This window comes from Pseudophryne corroboree, chromosome 7 (genome assembly GCF_028390025.1).
Source record: "Pseudophryne corroboree isolate aPseCor3 chromosome 7, aPseCor3.hap2, whole genome shotgun sequence".
Taxonomy (NCBI): Eukaryota; Metazoa; Chordata; class Amphibia; order Anura; family Myobatrachidae; genus Pseudophryne; species Pseudophryne corroboree.
Window position 1 is genome coordinate 69,184,043 of NC_086450.1, and position 11,963 is coordinate 69,196,005.

Sequence of the window (11,963 nt, forward strand, 5' to 3'; positions counted from 1 at the left end):
GCAGCAAAGACAGCCTCAGCCTGGCAGAGAGGAACTGGAGGAAGCTGTGGTCGGAGTGATGACAGGAGCTAGGAGGAGAGGGAATTGTGGCTCCACGTCTTCCTCTGGCGGTACCATCCTACACTCCAATGATGTGCCATGAGGTCATAGGCTGGGGAGGCACTGATATATATATATATATATATATATATCTATCAATAAATGCAATACCCATCCCAGTGGCCCCCCTCTCTCACCAGCGTGTCAGTGTAGGTGCTGCTGCTGACTGGCTCCATTGCTGCTCACTGCCGGGACCCGCTGCACCGCTGCTCACCACCGGGACCCGCTCCAATGCGGGACCCGCTCCACCGCTGCTTACCACTGGGACCTGCTCCACCGCTGCTCACCGCCGGGACCTGCTCCACCGCTGCTCACCGCCGGGACCTGCTCCAATGCCGAGACCCGCTCCACCGCTGCTCAATGCCAGGGTCTGCTCCACTGCTGCTCACCGCTGGGACCTGCCGCCACTTCTGCCAATTGCTCCACGTATGGGTGATTGGACAGCGGATCCAGCACTGGATCTGCTGTCCAATCACAGCTGCCTCACTGACATAGGGGTGGTGTCCCTCTCAGCGAGGCACTTGTAGATGTGCCGCTTTCAGCATTTTTTTAATGGGCTTTTACAGCCCAGTGCTTCGCCCCACCCCCCACTCTATCCCCCTTTCCCATTGTCTATGGGAGACACTGCTATCAGTGCCTCCCAAACTGATTTAAGGAGATACAATTTTTATAATAAAATAAAGAAGATACTTATGACACAGAAAATGTCACAAGTATCTTCTTTGTATTATATTAATAATTAATCACAGGGGAGGCACTGCCTCCTTTGACTGCACGTCCCTGCTACACTCACAGCGGCTCTGACTCAGCTGCTGCTTCTGCTGCTCATTATACTGTATGTTACTGGGGGACTGGCAGCCTGTGGAGCAGTTTCAGCCTGTGGCATATAATGCTGCAGGCTCTTTCGCTGTGGCGGGTCTCAGTACAATGCACTGGCTGCACCGCTACAAGTTACACCTCTGAGTGGAGCCCCACCCCTCTACTTGTGTGTGTAGCCGTGTGGCACCCCCCCCCCCCCCCCGCCAGTACGTGCACCCAGCACCACAAGCTTGTTGTAGACGTGTTAATATAGATGGCACATGTGCAAAATATCATTTTGTAAATAGTTCCAGTTCTATTATGTGTGTTGTTTCCTTACTGACTGAAATTCAGCCTCCATGGCATATTGACATTCCTTACAAATATATTCATGTGCTGAGTAATAATTTATCAAGATGTCTAAAAATATACTGATTTCATCATTAGTACACTTTGTATGCGGAATTCACAGAAATAATTTAGATTTATTTTGTCTGTTTCAACAGGATATATACATTACAAGGTTGTACATCATGCATCACCCAAACCATGGTAAGGACCACTCATCCCATCCCTACATATTCCCTGAGTCATAGGGCTTGTTAAGAGTAATCTTGTCCTCTTATGGTCCATCAGACCTTCTGTCTACTCTATTTCTCATTGGCCTATTACAATTTACTGAACCTATCCACCTTCAGACATGGGTCCACTGTGATCATCATCATATTGGAAATGAAAGGCCAAACAAGGCTCCTATGCACATGCTCGGGGACATCCTTGGTAGATGGATATACAGTATATCACCAGGACCTTCTCACTGCCAGGCTTCTTATGAAATTTGTGGAGAGGTAGCACTCAGCAGTTTCAGTAGTTATATAGTTTTGGGTTTTTTTTGGAAAATGCTGTGCCCTTCCTCTTGTCACCGTTGATAGAGAGGATAGCTCTGCCCTGCCTCTGTTACTAGCCCCAGAGCCAGTGGGCACTAGGAGCAGCTCTCTGGGGGTCTGACCTCCAACATGCGCTACTACATGGCTACCAGGAACGTGCAGTCAGGGGAGGCAGTGCCTCTCCTGTCATTAATTAATCAAATAATATAAAGAAGATACTTATGAAAACATATTCTGTGTCATAAGTATCTGCTTTATATTAATGTAATCATTATCCCTGTCTAATGTGTTTGGGAGGCACTGATCGTGGTGCCTCCCGTTGTCAATGGGGAAAGGTATGGGAGCAGGGGGCGGGCGCAGGTGGGGCCTAGCAATGGGCATTATAAGCCCATTGAAAATACGTGGGAAAGCGGCACCATTAGAGGTGGCGCTTTCATACAGGGACGTGCTTTCAACCCATGAAAGCACGCCCCTGTCAGTGAGGCCACAGTGATTGGCCAGCAGATCCGTCACTGGATCCGCTGTCAATCACTGTGTGGGCGTGGCGGAGGTGTGGGCGTTGGTGACGGTGGAGGTGCGGACGGCGGTGAGACTATTAGCGGCAGGCCATTCTGCAGAGTTTTGTACCAATTTCAAAAATGGCACCTCAGTGTCATTTTTGAAATTCAAGATGGCCGCTGTGAGCCAATCACTGCTCGCTGCGTCATCGCCCCACCCCCCTCTGGCTGACTTATATAAGTCAGCACGAGGCAGCGGCGCATCAGTCCGACGGCGGAAGAGGAGCAGAGAAGAGCTCCTGAAGACAGAAGACGCCAGAAGTCCTGGATGGGCGGCTATGCAAAAGAGCTTAACAGCCGCCACCCACCAGGTGAAGACGCTGGAAGCCCTGGGGAAGGCGTCGGCCATGCAAAAGAGCTTAAAGGCCACCGCCCCCCCCCCCCCCCCCAGGTGAAGACGCCGAAAGTCCTGGGAAAGCGGCGGCCATGCAAAAGAGCTTAAAGGCCGCCGCCCCCAGGTGAAGACCCTGACTAATAAACTTTTTTTTTAAAGATAGTGTGGTGTATTTATTTTACTATTTTCTTTACAGGTGGACTACAGGTGCCAGTGGGCCCTTTATGTCCGGGCATGCTGGCACTTGTGGATCTCCAAGTGCCAGCATGCTGGGGCAGGCTTGCTGGGACCTGTAGGCCACCTGTAAAGAACAATATTAACAATGAACTCCGCACCCACCGCCACCAGGGGTGTGGGGCATAGAAATGGGCTATCAGCCCAGTGCTAGTTATTGATCGGGAGGGGGGACCCCATTTTTATTTTTTGGGGTCCCCACTTCCGAGGAATTCCAGCCCTGGAATTTTGGGGGGCAGATTAATGTTATGGCAGGGGGACCCCATACCGAGTTGTCTCCCCTGCTATGGCATTATACCCCCCACATGGTTCTGCCTGGTGCTGGTTTTATCAATGTATGGGGGACTACACTAACCCCCCACCCCCCCCACTCTATGGGGGAGGGGGGAATGGTTAGCTGCCAGTGCCTCCCCAGCCACTGACCTCACCGCACGCTACTGATGGCTACACTGCATGTTTTTCTTCTCTGAGCCCTTACCATCTTTTAAATGACCCTGAGTGACTCAAGTATATGGAGCCTACAGTGCCCCTACAGCGCTATACCACCATTGCTGGACAAGCACTCCTAGTGCATACTGCACCTAGCACACTACAGTGCCCATCATACCCCATACACTCCAGGATGCAACTGCTAATATCTCTGCAGCCTGTACATGTCTTTACATTGTGTCCTACAGCCACCTGTATTGCTACTCAGTTAATAAACCAGCACCCTGGCTAAACTTGCTGTGTGGACTCACCTCTATATGCACACTTACCGCACTGTGCTTGTTAGTCAAACTCTGCCAATACCCAGCACCTGTCTCCCTCCTTTTGTCCCCTCGGCTTCTCCTACTGACTCAGAAGGTGGTGCCCAGCATATAATGACTTCACAGGGGGTTAGCAGTGAGCGATGGGGTTGGGGTTGGGGGAGCTTTAATGTACAGAGGAAAATTAAATCAGGCTCATCTGTTTCGGGCATAACTTTAATGTGTGCCCCATTGCTACAACTTACCTCCATGTTTTCAAACAGGCCACGGGGGAATAAGATCCAGATTGCTCAGATTAGGGATAAGGCAGTAGACCCTGCCAATTGTAGGAAGTTCAGGCAGTCATTACGTAATATCACTAACACTATCATTATAATATTATAAAGTTCTATAAATAGGAGCGGTAAAACAAACAGCGGCACTCGGGGTCTTAAGCATTAAAAGTGTATTGAAATCACTTCATAGATCCCAACGTTTCGGGACACGCAAGTCCCTTTGTCCAGGTGAATAGCGCTATTCACCTGAACAAAGGGACTTGCGTGTCCCGAAACGTTGGGATCTATGAAGTGATTTCAATACACTTTTAATGCTTAAGACCCCGAGTGCCGCTGTTTGTTTTACCGCTCCTGTCTTACTTATTGATATCAGAGGGCACCAGGGCATGTTAATTTACCAATAGTGGGAGTGCCGGTCCATACTAGAACTCAAGTTCTATAAATAGATATAATCTTGGACATATTTTATTTTAGGACAGCACCACTGCCCTGGTCACAATCACCCAGGTCATGGTCCTGGGTGTCATCCCCCTCCACACGGACATCCTGGCCACCACGATCCTCATGGCCACCACGATCCTCATGGCCACCACAATCCTCCTGGTCACCATGGACCAGGGCCACATGGCCACCACGGGCCAGATCTACATGGCCATCACGGACCAGGGCCACATGGCCACCATGACCATCATGGAAAGCATTAGCATATGAAATGGTGAGTGTGATAATGAATGTGACTAGTGTATACATTAAGTCAAAATAATTGTTGTAACACTCGAATATATGGACTATCCTTTTTTTTATTCTGGTCCTTTCCAAAATGTTGTCATTGTAACACTCAAAAATATCAAACAAACATGCCTCTGATTTTACTCCAGCACCGACCCCCAACTATGAAGCTGAAGCCCATGGGGAAAACTTACTAATAAGATGGCAGTTCTATAAAAGATGGGATGTTGCCCATAGCAACCAGATTCCAGATATTATCTTCTAGAAGGTGCTAGATAAATGAGAAGTAGAATCTGATTTTAAATAGAACTCCCATCTTAGTAAATTTACCCCCATGTTTCCGTAACAGTATGTGCTAGTAATTTGTGACAAGTTATGACTATAATAAAAGTAATTATTTTGTTCATCGTACACCTTATCTCTGCATAACACTTAAATCGAAAGGATGTAACACTGGACACATTTTCCTTACTATAATATTTGTTAATCATTTTCCGTACTGCTCTAAGTATATACATAGACTGTAGGTCTATTTAGTATAGTGAGGTTTTAATTAACAGTTTATATTGAAACATAGTGATCCACAACATTATACCACCACTGGGAGATGTAGAGAATACCGGCTCCTCAGCTAGGGTTTTTCTTTTTTACCAGCAGCCTAACACTGCCTGTAAAACGTTGAATTGATGTGTGCCTCAGGTCTGGCATGTGCATGGTGATCTGAGCCGGCATGGGTCTACATTGCTATATGGCTATAGCTAACGCCATCATAAGTAGCTTGCAGCAGTAAAATTTTCACCACTTGGTAGAATGTCCAATGCCTTCATGAAAGTCTAAAGGGGTCTATTCATGAAGCAGTGAAAAGAGTGAAGAAGTGAGCCTGGGGAGAAGTTGTCCATGGCAACCAATCAACTGCTCCGTGCAATTGTATAGTATGCAAATTATAAATGTTACTTGAAAGCTGATTGGTTGCCATGGGCAACTTCTCCACTGGCTCTCTTCTCCACACTTTTCACTGCTTCATGAATAGACTCCTGAGTATGCCATCCATTGGCTACCACTGGAGTAATCTGTGATTTCTCCGGCGTTAACCAAGTTTATGCTGGAGGCTTGGTTTATCTCAGCTACATTAATATCCCCTACAGAATATACTGTATCTACTCTTGTCTATATACAAATATCAACAATAATAGCAACAATAGAATTTTAACAATATTTTGTGCTTTTGCTACCTACCAGCAATCCTCACAAGTGTAAAGTAATTCAAATGATATATTCATGTATCTTTGCCATAGTTAGGAACACAGTAGCCCACCCCATTAATGAAAGGGAAGGAGGGTTTTATTTTAACATTAGGGGAATTCTAATGAGAATGAGGTTGTTTGTGTTGGCAGAGTGTTGCGGTGTTGGATAAGGATGTTAGTCCACACAACGGTACTTAACCAGGATGATTGGTTTATTTAGATAACAGAGATAACAGGTTGTAGCATATAGAAGATGTTCTGCAGCAGCAGGAACTCACAGTATACATGTGAAGCAGTACAGCGGTGACATAGCGTCTCAGTACACACAGGATGCGGCTGCAGGGTAGACAAAGTCATATACACAGGAGAGCAGAAACTACGTGTCAGTGCAGTTGTCTCTCCCAGGAAGCACTCTCTCAGACTGTGCACTAAGCACCTCCTCCTGTACTGACCTGACACTAGGAGGGTAAACACTAGAGCAGGGAAGCTGCCTCTAGTGCTGGGAACGGAGACAGACCATGGAGTGATCCACTATCTAACAGCCTCCCCTTGCTCAAGGCTGTCTCCAGTTACATACATTTGCATAACACTTTATCAAAACATTTCTCAATACAGTTTTCCTGTAACCGAAAATACATTAATAAAGCAAGGTAAGCAAACAGTAAAACAAATCAACATTTCTCAAAAGTATTCCAGTCCACATTTTGTCATGAACATATTCAGCAAGTGTGATGACAGTCCCTTTGTCAACATATCAGCAGCATTGCTCTCGCTTGCTATGTAGTCCACATTGACTGACTTGTTTTCTACTAACTCACAGATAAAGTGATGTCTAATGGCAATGTGTTTGGAGTGTCCATAATGCTTGGTGCTGGAAGACAAATCAATTGCTCCCTTGTTATCACATGTAATGTTGATAGTCTCATTGTTGTAAAGAAGGCTAAGCTCACATAAAGTCTCCTTCATCCATAAAGCTTTTTTTGCAGTTTCTGTAAGTACTATGTACTCTGCCTCAGTGGTGGATAGGGCAACAGTGGGTTGCTTTCTGCTCGTCCTGCTGATGGCTGCACCTGCCAAAACGAACAAGTATCCTGTGTAGGAATGACGGTCATCCTCATCTGATCCCCATTCGGCATACTTTTTGACTTTGTAAACACTAACTTTAATGAACTTGTACCTTTTAAGTACCTTAAGATTCTTTTGACTACAATCCAGCGTTGCCTCACAGGGTTAATTGCAAACTGGCTTGCCTGGCTCACTGCATGTGTGATGTCGGGGCGAGTCCCAATACTTGCATACATCAAGCTTCCAACAGCATTTTGATAAGGAACCTCTCTCATTTCCTCCAGACATTCCATACTTGCGAATTATTGCTTCAATATGTCTGTTGATCAATTGTAACAGTCCCATCTTTCAGGTTTTGTACAATCCTCATGCCTAAAAAAATAATTTGTAGGGCCAGAATCCTTTAGCTTGAATCTTTGTATCAGCTGCTGTTTTACATAAGTAATGTGCTCTTCTTGACCTGCTCGCAATAGATCATCTACATACACAACTATGATGAACTGCTATTCTTCTATAGTTTTGTGATATAAGCAGTGATCAGTCTCTGACCTAACAAAGTTCATCTCTAGCAGCACAGCATCCAGCTTTACATACCAACAACGACCACTTTGCTGTAGGCCATGCAAAGATTTCTTTAAGAGGCAAACTTTTCCCTCTTGGAACATATTCTCGTCATTATGTTCAGGTGGTTCCATATAAATCTCCTCAATTAACTCTCCATTTAGGAATGCAGAATCTAAGTCTAACTGGTATAACAATAAATCATGAAGTGTAACAATGGCAATGAGTATCCTCAAAGTGCTGTACCTTGCGTCAGGTGAAAAGATCTCACCGTAGTCGATCCCAGATTTTTGTGTGTATCCTTTAGCAACAAGACGGGCTTTATAATGAGGAATAGTCCCGTCTGCATTCAGCTTTCTGCAAAAGACCCACTTGTTTTTGATTGTCTTACGGTTATTCGGCCTGTCAACTGCAGTCCATGTACTGTTATCATCCAGAGCTGACAGCTCTGTATCTATTGCTGACTTCCATTCTTTCCAGTCGCTACTTGATTTTGCATCCAGTATATTTTGGGGTTCACAGTAAGCTATATTTGCATATTCCTCACTGTATCTTTTGTATGGAACACCTTTATTGCTCCTCATGGAACTCCTGTTTCCTGATTGGGTATCCGCATTAATTCTTTCAGATTCAGACACGCTTTCCACTGCCTGTACATCCAGTGATACATATTGTTGCTGTGATTCTTGTTTCACTTTTCCAGTGATTGGTGCTGACTCATGGAACACCACATCTTTAGACTTTAGAAGACTTTTGTTTGTAATGTCCCAAAGCCTGTATCCTTTGCTTTCTTCACAGTATCCTAGCACAATACATTCCACTGACTTTGGATCTAATTTCCGTCTTTTCTCCTTAGGTATACAGTATGTGCATAAGCCTTACAGCAGAAGACGCGGAGATGACTGACAGCTGGCTTTTTCTTGGACCACGCCTCCAATGGCATTTTTCCTTTTACGGCTACTGTGGGTGTACGGTTTTTAAGATATACTGTAGTAGACACTGATTCTGCTGAAAAGCTTTTCTCCAGGCCTGTGTCACTCAACATAGTCCGTGATCTCTCAACAATTGTACGATTTGCATGCTCACTCGCACTGTTTTCTTCTAGCATGTAAGCAATTGTTAGTTGATGCTGTATGCCATATGTTTTCAAGAACTGTGCTAAAACTCTGTTGTCATACTCTCTGCCATTGTCGGATCCCAAAACTTTTAATTTCAGACCCGTCTAAGTATCTACCTGGTTCTTGTATACCACAATTTTATTGGCAACTTCACTTTTAGCTTTAAAGAATTATACACGAGTCATCCTTGTGGTATCATCAATAAATGTTATAAAATACCTGTAGCCACTCATTCCATCTCCATCGGACCACATACGTCAGCATGCACTAGGGCTAGTGGCATTTTTGCTTTACTAGTAGACTTAGGAAATGGGGTGCGGGTCTGCTTTCCTTTTATACAACTCTCACACACAAGTCTCTCAGTATTACAGTGATTCCAGTTGCCATTCCATCGAGTAGTTTCTGGACATTGTCATATCCCAGATGACCTAGACGCCTGTGCCACAGCTCCATCGACTGGTTTGAATCAGAGACCGCCATTGCAGAACACTACTTAGTGTCTAGGACATACAGTTGGTTGCACCGGGTTGCTGAAGCAATTACAGTCCCTTTCTCATTTTTCACCATACATTTGCCCTTTGCATACTGGACTCTGTAACTCTTTTTCTCCTGGACGCTTATAGCAATGAGATTGCTTTCCAAATCTGGTACAAACAAAGCGTCTTGTATGTCTGTAATAACTGTTTCTCCTTTAACTCTTAGACGCACTGTGATTGTCCCAAATTTTTAAGCAGTAAGGACTTTGTCTCCAAACGCTTTTACTGTAATGGATTCACATGCTTTCAGTGAATTGAACCATTCCTGATTACAACTGAAATGCTTAGTGGCCCCCGAGTCCTTGTACCAGCAATCCTTCTTGTGACTATCTGCTACATTCAATGCTGACTCATTTGGTTTGTCATGCTTCTTCTGCGTACCACTGCAATTTCTTAGTCTGCAATCTGAGGCCTTGTGCCCCACCTTGTGACCTATAAAGCACTTGAACTTGAGCTTTCTGGACTTAGAACCTTTTGTGAGTAAGGCAGAACCCTCAGCATTTGTCTTGACAGGAATACGTTCTTGGAACTGCAGCAGCTTGGTTCTTACAATTTCTGTTGTCGGCTTGGTATCATTAGACTCCAAAGCTACTACCAGGAAATCAAATTCTGGTGTCAGATTTTGTAACATTGTCACCGCCACTTCCTCGTCATCCACCTGTGCCCACACAGATGCCAACTGCTGAGCTATTGACAATATTTTATCAATATAATCATTCATGTCTTTACAGGTGCTTAACTTTGTCCCGTACAGCATACGCTTCAAGTTTATTCTTCTCATCAGACCTTTGTCCTCATATGCCATTTGCAGAGCTGCCCACATGTCTTTGGCTGACACTTTCCCACTGATAATGGAGTAGACGTGTTGTTCCATGTCCAAGCCTATCATCACGATGGCTCTATTCACTTCAACTGGGTTTGGGTCTGCTCATGGCTCAATTGTGACTTTCCACAACTTTTTCCACTTAAGCTGCATCTCCATGGCAAATTTCCACGTTGTATAATTCTCTGAGCCTTTTAGCTTTGCAAAGTTCACGCTGTTCCCTGTACTGTACATTCTTCTCTATATTTAATAAAAGTACTCCTTCTTTAATTAGCTGTACTTTTATTTCTTATGTACCTCTGTTTTAGAATGCCTTTCCGCTTGGGGTCCTGGGCCCATAACCTGTTGGCAGAGTGTTGCGGTGTCGGATAAGGATGTTAGTCCATACAACAGCACTTAACAAGGATGATTGGTTTATTCTTATAACAGAGATAACAGGTTGTAGCATTTAGAAGGTGTTCTGCAGCAGTAGGAACTCACAGTATACTGTACATGTGAAGCAGTACATCGGTAACACAGCATCTCAGTACACACAGGATGCGGCTGCAGTTTAGAAAAGGTCACACACACCGGAGAGCAGTAGCTGCACATCAGTTCAGTTGTCTCTCCTAGGAAGAACTCCCTCAGACTGTGCACTAAGCTGACACCAGGAGGGAAAACACTAGAGCAGGGAAGCTGCCTCTAGTGCTGGGAACGGAGAGAGACCACAGAGTGATCCACTGTCTAACAGTTTAATCCTCTAGGCTGGGCCTGGCATGTGTGTTCACCACATGTGACGTGCAGTCCTATCAGTGTCGGGTGTGTTTAGAAGGTGATTGTAGATAAGGCTTCTCACCCTCCCTACTTGTTTATTTTGTTTGGATTTAGAGGTTTATTGCATTGGCTATTGTTTTTGGTGGTAAAGAAAGGCGGGTAGCCAGTCCCGGTGCAAGTTATTAATGTCATTGCCCTAATGGGAGAGTTGTCAAGATAGACGGTTGAGTGATTGCCTAACCCTCCTCACCAGCAGCCTAGCTCTAATTGTCCCATCCTGCAGCCTAAACCTAACCTCCCTCTCCCGCAGCCTAACCCTAAATGTTCCCTCCCGCAGCCTAACCCTTAGCTCCCCCACCCCGCGGCCTAACCCTAACCTCCCCCTCCCACAGCTAAACCCTTACCTCCCCCACCCCCGCAGACTAACCCTAACCTCCCCCTCCCACAGCATAACCTCAACCTCCCCCACACCTGCAGTTTAACCCTAAATGTCCCCTCCTGCAGCCTAACCCTATCCCTCCCCCTAGTGCCTAACTCTAATACTTACCGCCGGGATCTGTTTGGATTTTGAGTGTCGGGATTCTGGTGCCTGGATTCTGACCGTACCACACACTTTCTGTTATCATTTTACAAGTTAGAAATATGTGGTGTGGGCAGCTGTAGAATGAATGTAATACCTTCTCATAACTCATACCACTTTTGTTAAATTTGCCAATTTCTGTCTTTTTTTATTTGCTTACAATTAGTAATAAACTATTCCCTTCTCTAATTGCAGATAAAGAACTGTCTCGGTATGCTGTGCAGGACAATGAATATGACTTTGAATCAACTTTTACCGACCCATGCAGAATACAGAGCGCATTTACTGTACATTATATTCATAAATCTCTCAGAAGTCTGCACATATATATGCTTAACAGCCATCCAAACAACATATATATGTTTTACAGTAGTTATCTGTTTAACACCCTAATAAAAAACTATGCTATAAATACATAACCTATGTCACATGAATCAGTACACAAATACTGATTGTGTTTATTGTCCAGTGAATTCAATTCTCTGTCTATGGCGTCAATCCAATTAAGTGCGCGTTGCAAGTTGCCGTCTTCTCTGCGAATTCACATTACAAATGAATTTTGTAATCCAATTAGAAACTCACATTGAATCAGGCAGAGTAAACATGTAACATGTGCACAGA

General features: G+C 44.9%; 1 long non-coding RNA gene across 1 annotated transcript; it reads left to right on the plus strand.

Annotated features, from left to right (window-relative positions):
• Positions 1–1,400: 1,400 nt before the first annotated feature.
• On the plus strand, positions 1,401–11,659 carry LOC134943380 (uncharacterized). The gene is made up of 3 exons (XR_010181504.1): positions 1,401–1,449; positions 4,408–4,648; positions 11,538–11,659. It is a non-coding gene; the product is annotated as an uncharacterized LOC134943380 (long non-coding RNA).
• The last annotated feature ends 304 nt before the right edge of the window (positions 11,660–11,963 follow it).